Raw genomic sequence first — 18,087 nt, 5'->3', positions numbered from 1 at the left:
TCACCCTCGATAGCAAATTGCTATTCCGATCCCATGTGGACAAGACATCCACCAAGTGCAACATCTTGATCAGGTCTCTCTACTACCCTCTGATAAACAGGAAGTCCACCCTGTCCCTCAAAAACAAGCTTGCTGTCCACAAGCAGATCATTCTGCCGGCTATTGAGTATGGTATGCCAATCTGGGAGAGTTGTGCTAAGTGCCACCACCTAAAGCTTCAGAAGATCCAAAACAAGATCCTCAGAATGATCCTTAACAGTCCACCGCGAACTCGTCATTCGGGGATTCACCACCTGACCGGTCTTCAAACACTCGAGGAGCGAAAGACGTCCACGCTGCAAAGTTTCAGAGTCGCCTGTCTGTGATCAAATCATCAGATCATTCGTGATTTGGCAACCTAGTTCAAGTTGTTAGGTAGGTACCTGCGCTCAAGTTGCACTTTTAGCCATTCATATTACTCGTACTGTCACAAATTCTAGGACCCCCTTCCTCCCTCAAGAGTGGACGTCATATTTAAATCACCCCTTTGTCTGTGTGTCTGTAAAAAATGGATAGCTAGATCACTAAAGGTGACCCCGGCGTAGTGGTTAGCATCCATACCTCTCACGCCAAAGTCACGAGTTCAAATCTCACCCCGGACAAGTCACGAATGACCCAAGAGCGTTAAAGTGACTATAATAATAATAATAAAAAAAAAAACAAAAGGTTCGGTTATGTTGTTATTAATACAATGTAAAATTTGATATCTACCTGCCGCATTTAGGGCATCGAACAAACACCACCCTATAAGGGCGCAGTCCAGATACTGCAAATGGCTTCAAAACCCTATATGTACTGCTTTGACCACTTCTTCATCGATAGTTTCATAGAATTTTCAAATGATTTCAGCATGTCAAGGTCATTTTTTCGAGACATTGCACCACACGAACCCGGGACGCCTGACACAAAGCAGTACGGAAGCCCCTGACCCGCCTAGCTCAGTCGCGCCTCCAGCCATCATCGAAAACCTGTCGCAGTTCTCTCGTTCCTGCCATCCAAGTCGTCCCGGCCCTGAGTCTAGCTCTGGCGATGGGGTCTTCCAAGCTGCCTATCATGGCAAGTATCCTATTAGTAACGGCAATCCCCGCTCTGACGAATCTTCAATCCCTAGGACTGCGCCTCTAGCAAGTAATGCTGCACCTGCTTCTTCGAATGTCCTGTCGCCTTCGAATAGCACCGGTCGCCTTCGAATAGCAACAAAAGCACTGGAGGTGGTGTTTTGCTTGCTGTTCGCTCGAGTTTTAAATCCCGTACGCTCGATCCTCCTGATGGCTCGGCGGTTGAGCAAATATGGATCGCAATTGCCACTGTCGATGCAACACTCTACCTATGCGTTGTGTATATTCCCCGTGATCGAGTAAACGATGAATCTTTGATCGAAAAGCATATCGATTCGCTTAACTGGGTGGTTTCGCAGTTAGGACCAAGAGACAACGTTATCATCCTAGGCTATTTCAACTTGAGCTCGATCTCTTGGCAGCGTAGTCCACATGGTTCCCTGTACCCGATTACATCACGATCCTCGATTAGCCTGGCATCACGGAAGCTGCTTGATGCGTATAGCACCGCTGGACTCAGACAAATGAGTGGAATTGCAAATGAAAACAATCGTACGCTTGATCTATGCTGCGCCAGTGAGGAACTTTGCGAGCACAGCACAGTTATGCAAGCTCCATCACCGCTCGTTATAATCTGCAGGCATCATCCTCCTGTACTGATGGAATTCAAGATAAGTCCACAGCAACGCTTCCAAGATACCTCTGAAAGCATCGCCTATGATTTCAGAAAGGCTGACTTTAACAGCATGAACGAGTTCCTCGCACATGTCGATTGGGACGAGGTGCTTCAAAATTGTGATGCCAACCTCGCTGCGTTGACCATATCTGGTATCCTGTGGTATGCCATCGATCAGTTCGTTCCCGTGAAGTCTAGACACGAGCCGGCTAAGCCAGCCTGGTCAAATGCTGACCTCAAGCATCTTAAGATTGTGAAGCGGGCAGCTCTCAGACGACATAGCAAGTATCGCACGGACTCCACGAGAACGAGATATATGGCGGCGAGCACTGAATACAACCAACTTAATAATCGTTTGTACAACGCATATCAGGACCATCTGCAAAGGCGCTTCTAGACAAATCCCAGAAGTTTTTGGCGTAACGTCAATGACCAACGGATGGAATCCGGACTGCCCTCTACGATGACCAACGGATTGTTCGAAGCTGATTCCACCACTGACATCGCCAACCTGTTCCGTTCTCAATTCAGCAATGTTTTCACTAATGAACACATCGACCCGCAGGATGTAGCCGTCGCCACCAGAAATGTTCCTCGACTTTCGGCCTCTGGGCTACAGTTCGTGATCACGAACGATATGGTTATATCAGCCGGAAAGGATTTAAAATCCTCCACGGTATGTGGTCCGGATGGGATTCCATCGCTTGTCCGGTTTTCATGGTTTACAATAATATTAATAAGAACAACAACGACGAAGATGACGGGCAGGGCCATAGACGGCCAAATGCACGACGACGGAGTAGGCTGTGTGCAAACGTAGTGTAGAGTACATTTTCAAGTAAGATCTGTCGTCACAGTTTTGCGCTTTCCACCACTCGTCGTCGAACTGCGATGCCGTGAGCGTTGGTTGGTTACGCTGATAAAAGCTAATGAACACTATATTCTGAAGCGCGTATTTACGTCTATGTGTACAGCAGAAATATGGTAGAGCCAAACGACTATGTGTATTAGGGTGCCAATGAATGTATGGGAAAAAAGTGACCCTTGAAGTTTCAGAGTCAATCATATACAAAATGTGTTTTGCCTCGAAAAAAATACCCTGTGTAAAATTTGAGTTCAATCGGATATGATTTAGGGGTGGCACAACATCGTCACAGTTTGAGTTTTGACGTTGGACTACGGCTTTCTTTACTATGCTAGTGGTCACACTACGAAACCGAAAATGACGCATGTAACGAAAATGTGGTAGTTTTCAAACGCGTTTTTCTCAAATAACATTATTGGAAAATATGTCAAGCAATATGCCATTCGACGGAGAATTTATCCAGCAAGTTCTTGTATTAAATTATTAATTGATTAGCAATAGTACACCATTGCCAATTGTGTGTACAGACGAGCCGATAGCGGATCCCTAACACAGACATCGATTTAGAATAAAAACAGTGATACACTTGCAACACCACTAGCAAGAGTATTCAACCTATCTTTGGCTACTGGTGTATTCCCAAACTGCTGGAAGCAGTCGTATGTTTTCCCAGTTTTCAAGAATGACTGCAAGCGGATTGTTACTTCTAAGCTGTTTGAGGTGATCGTTCTGCATAAGCTGGTTCAGAACTACGCACACTACATTTCGGCTGATCAGCACGGATTTATGCCTAACCGTGCGATGACAACTAATTTGACTTGTTTCACTTCGTTCGTGATCCGCCAAATAGAAAATGGTCAACAAGTAGACGCTATTTACACAGACTTATCCGCGGCGTTTGATAAAATGAATCAACAAATCGCAGTTGCAATTCGACAAGCTGGGAATGAACAGTAACTTGCTTTCCTGGCTTCGATCCTACCTAACCGGTCGAAGTATGTCCGTCAAAATTGGAGACCACGTTTCGCCCTCCTTTCCGGTTTGGTCCGGTGTTCCCCAAGGAAGTCACTTGGGGCCGTTTCTATTCTTGCTGTATATGAACGATGTCAATTTCATCTTGAAATGCCTAAAACTCTCGTATGCCGATGACCTGAAGGTTTAGTACATGATTAACCAACCACAAGACGCGTTTTTTCTGCAACAACTGGAAGCCTTCGCTGTATGGTGCCATATTAATCGAATGTCGCTGAACGTGTCCAAATGTTCGGTTATTTCATTTGGCCGCAAGCAATCACTTTTCCATTTTAGCTATGCTTTGGGAGGCGTGAATCTACAACGTGATTCGACAGTCAAGGACCTGGGGATTCTGGTTGATACAAAATTATCCTTCAAGCATCACGTCACGTACGCTGTGTCTAAAACCTCATCGCAACTAGGATTTTTATTTAGCTTTACAAAAAAGTTCAAGGACATTTACTGCATAAAAGCTTTATACTGCTCAATTGTGTGCCCTATCTTGGAGTATTCGTCTATCGTCTGGTCTCCTTATTACCAGAATGAAATTCAACGCATCGAAGCTGTTCAGCGAAAATTCGTCCGGTTCGCTCTACGTCATCTTAGGTGGAGAGATCCATTCAACCTGCCCAGTTATGAAAGCCGTTGTCTACTTATAAATCTGGAATTACTAGAAGCAAGACGCAACGTGGCAAAAGCGTGCTTTGTTGGGGATCTTCTGCAAGGCAACATTGACAGTCCTACGCTTCTTAGTCTCTTGGACATCAACACAAGTCGTCGCAATCTTCGGTCGCACTCGTTTATCACCATCCCTCCGGCAAGAACTAATTATGGCTTACATGAACCTTTGCGAAGCATGTCCCGTGTATTCAACCGGTGTTATTATGTGTGCGATTTCAACGTGTCACGAGAAACAAATAAGCGTAGTTTTAAACGAGTTTTACATATGTTAATTTATGTTATTCGTTAGTTTTGTATTTAGTTGTAGAACATGTGTCATTGGGGTAAACATTTTACCTGTTGACTGATAAACAATAAATAAATGACAATAAATGACACGAAAAAAGAAACCAACTTTTGAAATAAACATTAGTCGGTTTGGTAAATTCAAGATGACCATTTTCATTGGCACCCTAATGTGTGTATATGTATAGGCGAGTGAGTGTGGCCTGCGGTTATCGGACGGCAAATAGTGCACACACATTTATTGTTTTGAGTGTGCACTGAATGCTTTTGCGAAAGGGCAAATTTTCTCACCTTGCTTCTTGAGTTTTCGACGAGCCACGAGGGGCGATGTCGGTGATGATGATGGTGGCGTAAGAGGGCGTGAAGACGTAATAGGCGTTATACATTAGGCATTTACTGCGGCTAAGGGATTCTTGCTCTGATATCGGATAGTGGGTAATCAAATTATGCGCTCCATTGTCATAGTCATTATCTGGATGGAGAGCTTTCCGGTGACGGTTGCGAGAGATAAATTTCAACGGTGACTTCAAGATATGAAATTTAACACTGGGCCAATTAAAGACCACCAACATTGCACTCAACCGGGGAATATAAGATTTCCTTACAGGTTTGCATAAAAAAATTCCGAATCTGTGAGGAATCACAAGATGAACAGATTAACAGATTAACAGAATTTCCAAATAATTGTTTTCGAATTCTATGGAGTTATTACAATCAATTAAACCTAGAAAGTGATTTTGTACGAAAAACTTGACTCTGAATTGTTGTAAGAGTTACCATTACAGGTCTTCCAAGAAATATATACGGAGGATGTAGGAAATTGATGATATCATTTTTGTTGTACATGGTATTTGCTTTACGTGCAATAATGTCCTATATTGAATCCTCGATTGAATCTTGTACTGCTGGAATCTATATATTTATATAAAAATGAATTTCTGTCTGTCTGACCCTTATAGACTCGGAAACTACTGAACCGATTGGCGTGAAAATTTGAATACAGGGGTTATTGAATCCCGAGCAAGACCGGGCACACTCAGCTAGTATAAATATAAATAAATATTTTAACACACATTAATATTTCCCCGAGATTCACAATATAGAGTTCTTTCTTGCATAGCACGGCCCGAAAGAAATTCGTTTGTATTGTGAAAAATGTATTATTGAAGACAAAGTCTTCAAGACACCGCGACTTATTGAAATTTTCAAGATTCCAAAACATGGGTTACATACAGATTTGAAGAAATTTTGCTTACAGAAAAGTGTCAAACTTCCAAAATAAAAAAATCCCATTAACTGCATTTTAAAACATACAAGATGACTATGCGCCCGGGAATATGTTAAATTTTCCTAGAATTGGAATATTTTTCAAGAGTTTGGAAATTCTAAGAATTTTGAGAAGAATATCAAAGTAAGAAAGCTCATAGAACTAACCTATAAATCTCACAACATCTCTGATTTTCTCGAACTTCTCCAAACTCGGAACGTTTTTTTTATAACGTTTCCTATATTTTCAAGAGGTTCTCGGAAGTTCTCTATACTCAAAAAATTCCACACGTCATCATCATGTATCTCACACATAATTTTGCGCTTATTATGAAACGCATCCCTTCAATGTGTGAATCTTATGCTATGAATCATGTCTGAACACTATGGATTTGAATTTATTTATTTATTTATTTATTTATTTATTTATTTATGACTGAACATCAACAGGCGTTATTTGCCCCAATGATGTAACTTAAACTAAACATGAAAAGTACTAAAACAAAACATCAATAAGTACATAGATAGTCATCTCGTGAAAAAAGGAACATTACTAAACAAACTAAACTGATCTAGAAAAAAACGAACTAAATCTCCGGCGAAGCAGCTGGCGAGTCGAGTCAAAGTCAAACAGTGCGCAGACCCTATTGAAGAGTCTATGTAAACCACCGATTGCACCGAACATGCCATAATTAGTTCGCTGTATGGGCAGGCGCAGCATTGAATTATTCCGTAGGGCTCGGGGTTTAACATTGATGTCAATTTGCTCAAGGAGGACAGGGCAATCGGTGCGTCCTTGCAAAATATCCGCAATTAGCAATGCCCTTGCTGTATCTCTTCGGACCGACAGGATGGATCAGTTGCAAACGACTTTCGTAGCTAGGCAATCGGAAGGGATCCGTCCACGGCAGTTTACGTAGCGCATATCTCAGGAACCGTCGCTGAACAGACTCAACTCTTTCGACACCGTTGTTGTAGTGAGGAGTCCAGACAACCGAGCAGTATTCTAATATGGAGCGAGACAAGGAGCAGTACAACGATATAATGAATTGTGACACACTTGGATTCTATGTGTCTCATTTGGTGATATCAATAGCTTTGCACATCATAGTTCAATATTCTACAATATTCTACTTTATCGACTTCTACTTAACCGAATCTAAAAAGTGAATCGACAAATACCTAAACAAAACTGCCAGAGGCCAGAGCTATCACATATCTTTTATATGGGTCTGATTTGAGATTCGATCATATGGACTGTTGGGGTGTGCTGCTGCCGGAGTCTTAGTTCGATCTCACTGTGCCACGGTTGTTCTCATATATGAGGCGGGTTGATAGGACAAAGTCCCAAGTCTTGTTTTCGATGTTTACCTTTCTGAGCAAGCAATTCACATCCTATTGAAATGCAAAACACTTTAAATCCATCTGTGTTGAACAGTAGTGTGATTCAATGTGCAATACACTTGAATAGATAGTGAAAGATTTTCAACAATTCAAACTTTGAAACACTATAAATTAACGTGTACAACACATTGAGAGCCAAGGTGAAATACACTTAAAGTAAATGTGATTGTGCATTTAAAAAATCAAGTGTTCAAACACTTCGATCAAACGTGTGGAATTTTTTTAGTGTATCGTTCCATCGATTCCTGATATTAATGGTCTGCCCTGAATACTGCGCCATTTTCCTAATTGTTTTAACATCTCCGAAATTCTTGGATTTTTTCTGCACACTTCGAAATATTCATGTAAATTTAGGTGCTCTGAGAGTGACATATACGAGCGTCAATTTCGACATAAATTTGAGTCATAACAGACACGAAATATAGTTCAATCAAACGTACTTTTCGTCGAGCAACGAACTTTTCAGTCTCGGAGCACTTAATATTACATGACATGTTTGTTTACGTCTCAAAGATGGATTCCGTCACGTGTAAAATTAGTGTGTGGGATATACCGTGAAATACCCCACAATATGGGTATTGTTGGAATCGGAGTGACGTAAAGGAACCGAAAATTCCTGTCTGACACCATTTTGAAATCCAAGATGGCGGCATACAGAAAAATTTGGAAATTCTGTCAAATACCCCACAATATGGGTATTTTTGGAATCGAAGTGACTTTTAGAGATCGGAAATCGATGCCTGATGCCATTTTTAAATTCAAGGTGACCGCTTCCGGTTAGAGAAAAGCTTGGAATTTCTGTCAAATACCCCACAATATTGGTATTTTTGGAATCGGGATGACGTGTAGGAACCGGAAATCAGTATTTCCCTGTTTTTCACTAGCTTGATGCCGCCATCTTGGGTTTCAAAATGGGTTCAGACATGGATTTATGGTTCTCACACGTCACCCCGATTCCAAAAATACCCATATTGTTGGGTATTTAACAGTATTTTTCGGTTTTTCTGTAACCGTAAGTCGCCATCTTTGATTTCAAAATGGCGTTAAACATGGATTTTTAGTTCCCACACGTTACTCTGATTAAAAAATACCCATATTGTGTGTTATTTAATATTATTTTTCTGTTTTTATGTAACCGGAAGGCACCATCTTGAATTTCAAAATGGCGTAAGGCATGGGTTTTCAGTCCTTATATCCTTACCCTGATTCCAAAAATATTCATATTGTGTTCTTGTAACTGGATGCCACCATCTTGGATTTCAAAATGGGGTCAGACATGGATTTTCGGTACTCATCACACGTCACCCCGATTCCACAAATACCCATATTGTGGGGTATTTGACATACTTTCCAAGTTTTTCTGAATCCGGAAGCCACCATCGATTTTCGGTCCCTACACGTTCGCTGATTCCAAAAATACCGATATTGTGGGGTATTGGCCAATGTTTTTCAGTTTTTCTGTAACTGGATACCACCATCTTGAATTTCAAAATGGCGTCAGACATGGATTTCCGGCTCATACACACTTAGAAATAACTTATTTACAAGGACGGAATCGATCTTTGACATAAAAGATGAGAGGTAAACAAACATGTCATTTAATCTTAAGTGCTCCGAGATTGAAAAGTTTGTTGCTCGACGAAAAGTACGTTTTATTGAGCTATACTTCGCGTCTGTTATGACTCAAATTTATGTCAAAATTGACGCTCGTATATGTCACTGTCAGAGCACCTAAGTTTGATTCCAAAAATACCAATATTGTGGGGTATTTGACATTATTTGCAAAAACCTCTTTTTACGAAGTAAATCTCAAATAACGAGGTTTTTACGCACTAATTCGATTTACAAACCCACGGTTTGGTTCGTAAATGGAGGTTCCAGTGTACTTGAAATATACCTGCAAAAAATGAGTAATGAATTTTGGTTGGACCTATTTTGACCGGCGCTAATTTGGTCGAAGAAAGTCTAAGAACCTTTTTTCTAAAATCTAACAAGAAAAATATTTGTTTTAATGATTGACATAATTTCGGTTTTATTATGTTTTCATATATAGTTCACTTTTAACTAATGTTTACATCAACATGCCTTAGAACGTCCACAAGAGGAATGTTAACTTACATTTTTAAAGCTTTTGTGCAGTACAATACTACTAAAAAATGTAAACTACATGTCTCCGGTCTTCCCTGAAGAACTCAAAACTTTGCAAAAGTTTTTCAGAAATCCGCAGAATTTCATGAAGCGTCAGTAAAGTTCCTTCATTTTGCTTGAAGCAAATTCTCTGGTTCTCTGATCTTCCCTGATGTGCTCGAAGATACCCTGAAATTCTTGGTAGAGCGCTGAAATTAATGAAACTGTACTAATAATCTTTGAATTTTCTTGAACTTCTCTGGTCAAATGTTAATTGCCTAAAATATATCTTAGTTTTCTAAACTTTTGAGAAGTTCTCCGGAGCTCGCTAAAATGTTTGGAACTTCTAAGTACTCCCTTCAACGATTTTTTTTTTAATTTTTTGATCGACCTTCTACGATTATGATGAAACATTGCACAGTTGTTTGTTATTGCCCAACATGCCATTTTAAATATATGGTTCCCTAGTTTTGCACACGACTAACACTTGAAAAAGGCTTATGCAAAAATGATACGCATCAATAGAAAAACATATATCTTGCGAACGATTTTTTTGATTGAGATGGTGTCTTAGAAGAAGTTGCGGACAAGTACTGTGCCTTTCAAGAAAAAATATACGCTGTAAAAAATTATAATATTTTTAACAAAAAAAAAATCAAAAGTATAAAAAGAAATTAAAATTACTCAAATTGCAAATATCTTTTTAATCATTTTTTTAATATTTATTTTAAAGCTTAGGTAAAGAAATACCTATTGACACTGTGTATTTGCTGGGCAAATCATAAACAAAAAAGTTAAGAATTATTGAAAAATAAGTATTTTTCAAAATACTACCAATAGTAATCGAATATCTTTGAAATAGTGTTAATATTAAAAAACATTAAATTTACAACAAAAAAGCTGTTAATGCTTAAATTGCCCAAAGTTGTTATTTTCGAGATACTCGAAGGTTTAAATTCACTTATCGCATAATTTGAGCAATTTTCGCCCCTTTGAGATGTTATTCGTGAGTATCCAATCTTGAAAGTATTTTTAACAAAAAGCCCAATTAATTTCCTTAAACTTTGCTGTTCACAATTTTTTAATCATACGCATGAATTAAGATATAATTAATTATGAGTAAGAGACCGTTTGGGAAAAGTTTATTTTTCTGTTTGGCCTCATATACGGCTAGCTAGTTTAGCTAATTAATTATATCTTAACTCATGCGTATGATTTAAAAACTGTGAAGAGCAAAGTTTAAGGAAATTAATTGGGCTTTTTGTTAAAAATATTTTCAAGATTAAACACTAACGAAAAACATCTCAAAAGTGCGAAAATTGCTCAAATTATACGATAAGTGAATTTTAACCTACGAGTTTACGAAAATTACAACTTTGGTCAATTTAAGCATTATGGGCTTTTTTGTTGTAAATTTAATGTGTTTTAATATTAACACTATTTTAAAGATATTCGATAACTGAAAATAAGTATTTTGGAAAATACTTATTTTTTCAATAATTATTAATTTTTGTTTTTATGATTTGTCCAGCAAATGCACAGTGTCAGTAGATAATACTTTATTTAAACTACAAAATAAATACAAAAAAAAAAAATTAAAAAAATTAGCAATTTGCGTAATTTTTATTTATTTTTTGATAATTTTGATTTTTCTTTTGGAAAAAAAAATTATATTTACAGTGTATATTTTTTTCTTGGAAGGCACAATACTTGTCCGCAACTTCGCCCAAGACACCATCTCGATCAAACAAATCGTTCACGAGATATATATTTTTCTATTGATGCGTATCATTTTTGCATAAGCCGTTTTCAAGTGTTAGTCGTGTGCAAAACTAGGGAACCATATATGTAAAATGGCATGTTGGGCATTTACAAACAACTGTTAAAAGTTTCATCATAATCGTAGAAGGTCGATCCGAAACGATTTGCGAATCTGTGTGGGACTGCTCACTACTATTTTTTTCTTCAACATGGCTCACTTCTGAACGTCCAGAAGAGGAATGTTCACTTACATTTTCAAAGTTTGTGTGCAGTATACTGCCGTTATACGCATAAGAGTCCCATGGTGCATAAGGATTGCATATAACATGGAACAGTTATGCGTATAACGGCAGTATAATACTGCTAAAAGATGTAAACTTGCAATAAACCGACCATAACCGAAATATTGAAATACTTGAAAAATTTAAGATAAAGTATAATAGTCAAAAATGCACATACACCAATTTTGCATAGTTCTACGTCATACTGTGGTCGTGTCTAGGGCACAACCATTTTTTTTTTTTCAGGTTTAAGGAGGGGGTGTCAAGGTGATCACACCGTAATCCACCTTACATCAATCTTCCCTACAAGTCGGTCAGTATGATCATCTGGAATTTATTCAAATTCTACCAGAATGTTTATGAAATCTCACTCGGTAGACCAGTAGGCAATTTTATTTTAAATTAAAATTCTCGTGGCTGAAGTGAGATTCAAAGCCCAACATCGTCGTACTCACACACAGTTTACCTAAACTACGGGTAACTCCACATGACCATTGCAAATAATTTTATGCCAAAGAATAATATTGTTATATAACTAAAATGAAAGTCTGAAAGTGTCATTTTTAAAGTCTCAGGATCTTGAAATGATTCTAAATTCTGAATTTATATTTTTCCTGGTTCCATACTTCATTTACAGTGTTCAATTTGAATCATCCTAGAATTTCATCATACTTCTATTCTGGATTCCCCTAAACTAATCTTGATAATATTCAAACTTTTTCAGTAACATTCTAAGAGTGCTTGTCATTATATCCTTTAATCTCTTATAAATCGCTATCTGATTCCACAATTCCCTCAAACTGGTAATAATTTCCAAGAATTGGCATAATTTTGTCTCATTTTTTCTCTATGAAATTCCCTTAGAATATTCTGAATAATTTCCTTGGTGCGTTCTTCATAATGACCGTCACATTCTTCTCAGACTAATCCTCTTCAGTATTTCCTAAGTACTCAAGTACTTTGCCAAAAGAGCAATGAATATCTCCCAGAAATTGCCTGATTTCTTAAAACGTGATAAAACCTAATCTCCATAGAAACATTGGACATAATTCCATTGAAATTATTCTCACGATTCGTATCAGCATTCTCCTTAAGTTTCCTCTTAAGAATTGTCTACGATTTCTCTTCTGACTTCTAAATATTTCCTTTTTTCATAAAATCTCCATGCAATTGTCATCAGAGTTTGCAAAAGACAATTTATACCGTCTTCACTTCAATCAAAGGTTGGACAGACTGCATACTTACAGTTCACTGCAAACTACCAGTCTACCTTGGCCTCACCCTCGATAGCGAATTGCTATTCCGACCCCATGTGGACAATACATCCACCAAGTGTAACATCTTGATCCGGTCGCTCTACCCTCTGATAAACAGGAAGTCCACCCTGCGTTAGCGTTAGCGTTAGCGTTGTTATGATATACTTCGTAGATTGGATACTAGCGACACTTACGTCTGTTCTGAAATTCTCAGTTAGACTACTTTCAGGAATAATGCTGAGGAGTAAACATTGGTTCCAATCTAAACAAGAGTAACAGAAGCATGACTGTCACTATTCCCGGCCACGTCCATCTTTACCATAACTAGGGATATGGAAGGAAATGTTGATGTAGTACTTACTTAACGAGAGGCCACCGACTTAGCGACACCCTCATAAGTGCTACGGAGTTGGAGGGTTGGGTAGGGTATTCGGTTAGGATTCACCATATATTGTGCTTGGCGATGCAACCAAAAGTATGTATTGTTTATTTGTTGTTTATTTAATCTCAGTACATATTAATTTTGTTTAGTGATAATGAATTTTAAGAGTCATGACGGAGAGCTTGGGATTAAACCCATGATTTTCTGATCAGTAAGCAAAAACGATCCCTCCAGGGTCATCGAGCATCTCAGAACCATAACGCTTCGCGACAATACAGGACTACGTTTTCGCTTGATATGCAAATAGTTTCCGAGGTTAATGTTCAATATCAAATATTCAAATGATGGTGGCGATTTATTGTGCTGTGGAAGAGCTTGGGGTTAAATCCATGATTTTCTGCTCAGTAAGCAAAATCGATCCCTCGAGGGTCATCGAGCATCTTATAATCCACAGCGCTTCGCGTCAAAGTACGAATATATGGATGAACTATATATTATTGAATAACTATTATTTACGATAATTACATGAAATAAATAAAATATAAACTACAAACAAAACGTGACTGCTAAAATCTCAAAAAGATATTCTCACAAATATATTTCACGCCACCAGGGATCTCAAAACCATCGATCTAGGCGGTTAGACGGTAGATGTTTCATGTTGGGTTCTGGAACCAGGCTCATAGGCTGTCCGATCAAAAAATGACCAGATGTCAGTGCCTCGGCGCAGTCAGGGTCACTGGACAAGGGGCACAAAGGCCGCGAGTTGAGGCATGATTCAATCTGGCACAGCACTGTAGACACATCCTCAAACGTAATTGCTCCTTCTCCCAGCTCTGCCACCAGATGCTTCTTGACACTGCCTCCCAAATACCGCCCATTGGCTACCTCGAGATGAACTGCTCGAGATGAGAGGCACACAAACACCACAATGTCTTGGTGATCTTACTTCCTCGTATACATGTTGCCTTCAGTTTCAAAGGACCGGCACAAGGATAGACTATGCCATGTGAAAAGGCTCTTGTGGCTAGCGCTCTTGCCGGTGGAAGGGTTCCCATGAGTTGACCAGCAGTCTTGCCTTTGAGTCGCACGCATCGCATACATCCCTGCACTACTTTCCGAACTACCGTCTGGCAACCAACTATCCAATACTGTTGACGGACAATTGCGGTCAGAAGAGACGATCCTGCAGATCGCGCACTAGTAGCTCCGTAACTCGATGATTTTGTGGAAGGATTATTGGATGTTTTACTTCGTATGGCTGGGCCGAATTATGTAGACGGCCGCCCACACGCAAGGTTCCCTCTGAATCCAAGAAGGGATGCAATGCCGAAAGGATATGCTTAGGTTGGAGACACTTACCCTTCCGCAGCAAATCTAACTCTTGGCCGTATACCTCGTGCTGCACAGCTTGCAACAGATGTATCTTAGCTAGATATAGCTCGTCCAAAGTCAGCTCTCCAATGTGTCGCTCGCTGGTGCCTTGCTTGAATACGACGGATTTGAAGTTGTAGATCACACGGTACACGCATGCCAAGGAACGAACCGAAAATTAAAAGCTGGAACAATTAACGATTAGCTGCATTTCAAACTCATAGTTGATTATTTTCGTCGTCAGTGTACACAACGATTTGACCTCCAACGAATCTTCGTCGACAACCTGTGGTGCTGGGCTTCGCTTCCAACCCGATTCATCTTCTTTCAGCCACGGTGCTCCTTGAAACCATAGCTGATTGTTGACAAGTTCATCTGGTCCACGCGATGCAACGTCTGCAGGGTTATCCTTGCTAGAAACGTGATTCCAGCAGCTTCGTGGCAGGTAATCCAAAATTGCAGATGTCCGGTTTCCTACAAATGCCTTCCACCTTCGGGAATGCGAAGACAGCCATTGCAGAACGATGCTCGAATCTGTCCATGCCCAGTGGTGTGGTAAGGCTTCAGTAATCCGACGCATCAACTCCGTGAGTAGCAGCGCTCCGTTCAACTCTAGACGAGGTAGTGACACTTGCTTGATTGGCGCCACCCGAGATTTAGCCGCAATGAGTACCACCGAAACGTTGCCTTGATCATCGACTGTTCTCGCGTACACCACCGCAGCGTATGCCTGATCGGAGGCGTCCGAAAAACCATGAAGCTGTACACGGTCCCGGCTTGGAAAAATGCACCGTGGAATTCAGATGGACTCGAGTAGATGAAGATTTTGCTTCACTGCTTGCCATTCTTGCTCGACGGCTGACGGCAACGGGTCGTCCCAGGCGATGTCGAAAAGCCAGAGGTGTTGATAGAGAATTTTGATTTTGACTATTACAGGAGCCAACCATCCGAACGGGTCGAATAATCTGGACGAATCTGATATCATCTGGCGCTTAAAGTTGACACTGTGCGGGGAAAAACTAGCCTTGAATCCACATTCATCTCGAGACGGATACCACAGGATGCCCAGTGCCTTCACTGCCTCGTTGTAATCCGAAAGGGCACGTCGTAAGAATGCCGCACGATGACCCAGTGAAAATGGTTCTAGAAAGCGACCCAACAGGAACAAGAAGAAGAGGCGCGCAGCGGGCAAGGTGGATCGACCAAGTAGAAGGCGACCTGTGGACCCTTCGCAGACTACGAGGCGAGTAGAGTGGAGACGACTTCTTCGGACAGCAGAGGACAACAAGGCCATGGTAAGGTAAGTTAAAATTCTGAAATCTAGGGCAATTCAGAATTCTAAAGTATTGCAGACTGCTAAGGTAACTCAATATTCACTGGTACTTTAAAACTCTATTTAAAAATCTAATTAATTATCCTCAAACATATCACGAACATACTTCAAAGTCCTGGTGGTTGTCTAGATTCAAAAGCCTTGCTAATTTTCCAAATTGTTTTATTGTTTTCAATCCTGAACAGTTTTCGATTTCTCTAAATTCCAAAAATAGGAAAATTCCTCCATATTGAAAAATTAATTTTTATAAGTCTAAGATTAAAAAAAAAATTATAGCCAAAATCTAAACAAAAACTTCAAATAAAAAAATCCTGTCTCGATATTTTTAAAAACTTGAAGATTTTTTACAGCCAACAATGTTAAGAAAATGACTCAATTTTCATGATTCTGTAACCCATTGCAAACATGTTGTAACAATTCCATGCATGATGTTGCAATGATGTCCAACGTTGATGGCGTAGTTAAAGTAGTAAGTTTGGCTTTTTATTTTTTGATTAGAGGGTCCATTAACTGCAGTGATATTTATAAAGTAACACATTTTTAATCTGGAAAAATCTGGAACATATTTTTTAAAAATCTGGAAATAAATGTGATCTGTCTGTGTATCTGGCAGTACGACTGAAAATCTGTAAAATCCAGATAAATCTGGAATACTGACAACGCTGCTCCTGCTTGCTGCAGAACCCAGTGCCACGCCGTCCGAAGCAGTTCAGGCAAATGCAGCACGATGTGCAACCAAGTGGTACTCGATTATGACGACTGGATTTTGGAAAAACGTATATTTCATGAAAAAAAGAGATAAAATTATCATTTGTACATTTTTCAAAAGATTTTTATGGAAAATTGGAAATGTATTTATTTCAAAAGATGCGTAAAGTAATATCCTATCGATTGGCGTGTTTTGATTTTTTTTTTCATCTATAAATGACAAAGTTATAAGCGTTCAAAAACCAGCACTACTTCACCACACATATTTTTTTGATATGCACCCCAGTATAGTCGACAAAGACGTAGTTCTACGTCAAAGAATAGAGTTTTATGCTCAAGAACCCTAATCAAGGGTAACATTGAGCGTTACAGAAAATTATGTCAAGATTAATTCATGGCAACTAAAATACGTGGCTTAATGATACAATACTCAATCAGCAAACGAAGTATTATCTGGTTCACAATACACCTGACCACTTCCTCTGTAAGAGTATAGCCGATTCTGGAGGAAATAATCGCGTATAACACCGAGCCCCGAGCCCTGTTAGTTTTGTTAGCCAGCTTGTTTACACGGTTGAGCACAACACTCTGAGCAATAAGCTTTTATTGACCAATCACCACCCGAGCCTCACAATTACATTAGCAGCTAATAGAAATCTCCGAGATCAATCACATCGTAATTAAAATGAAGATCCAGCAGGCCAGTACTTTCCTTAAACTCAAAACTCTTTTCCCCCTTGAACCGATTCTTTTCATTCTCAGTCAGAATGACGACGGGTGTCATTACATTGGTGCTCGAAAACTCGAAAAACCATCGCCCTCGTCGTCCCCTCTCACCACATTGGACCATGCGGTGTCGATCCGAGTGATGAACCGATGTTTGTTTGTTGGACAAATCCTAACAATCTTTCTTTTTTTATGATCCTTTCCTCTCCTCCAGAATAAAATTGGTCTGCTGAGCGCATTCATCACTGAAGAAGCACCACAGCAGAACTCTCGCATACTTGAAGGCTTGTTCGATCATACCTATGTGTTCCAACACGCAACAAACAACCATCGTCCGAAGCCCGCCGAGTCACACATATATAAATGATATTCCGGGACGCAGCATAGACCAGCATCATCATCAGGCTTCGAGGAGGCACAGTCACAGGCCTCTGCTGCTGATATGAACAACCGTCGCAATATAAGAAAAGATACCAACATACATCGTGTAACAAATCACTTCTCTTTCCTCCTGTGCTCGTGGGTTTGTTATGTGTGCTCTTTTATGTTTTTATGCATTTTCTCCACTGGCCTGGAAGAAGACGACAGGCAGAGAGAAAGAGAGTCGGCAACTCTTCTTTTTTTTTGAGTGTGGCATGAATGATTATCCGGCGTTTTGGGTGATTTTTTTCATATCCCATTCTACTTGGATTTCTGGTTCCATACAGATTGCTGTTGATGGTGTTGTGTGGATTTGGTTTGTGGAGATGATGGGATTACACTTTATGGGATCGTTGCTTTTCGCTGTACTTGTATGGGTTTGTGGGTGATTATGAGCTTACATAAATATTAAACTAATTGTTCCTTAACAT

This window comes from Ochlerotatus camptorhynchus, unplaced genomic scaffold (assembly GCF_037179485.1).
Source record: "Ochlerotatus camptorhynchus isolate MF236.1 unplaced genomic scaffold, CSIRO-AGI_Acam_v1.1 ptg000232l, whole genome shotgun sequence".
Classification (NCBI taxonomy): Eukaryota; Metazoa; Arthropoda; class Insecta; order Diptera; family Culicidae; genus Ochlerotatus; species Ochlerotatus camptorhynchus.
This window is presented reverse-complemented; position numbering follows the sequence as displayed.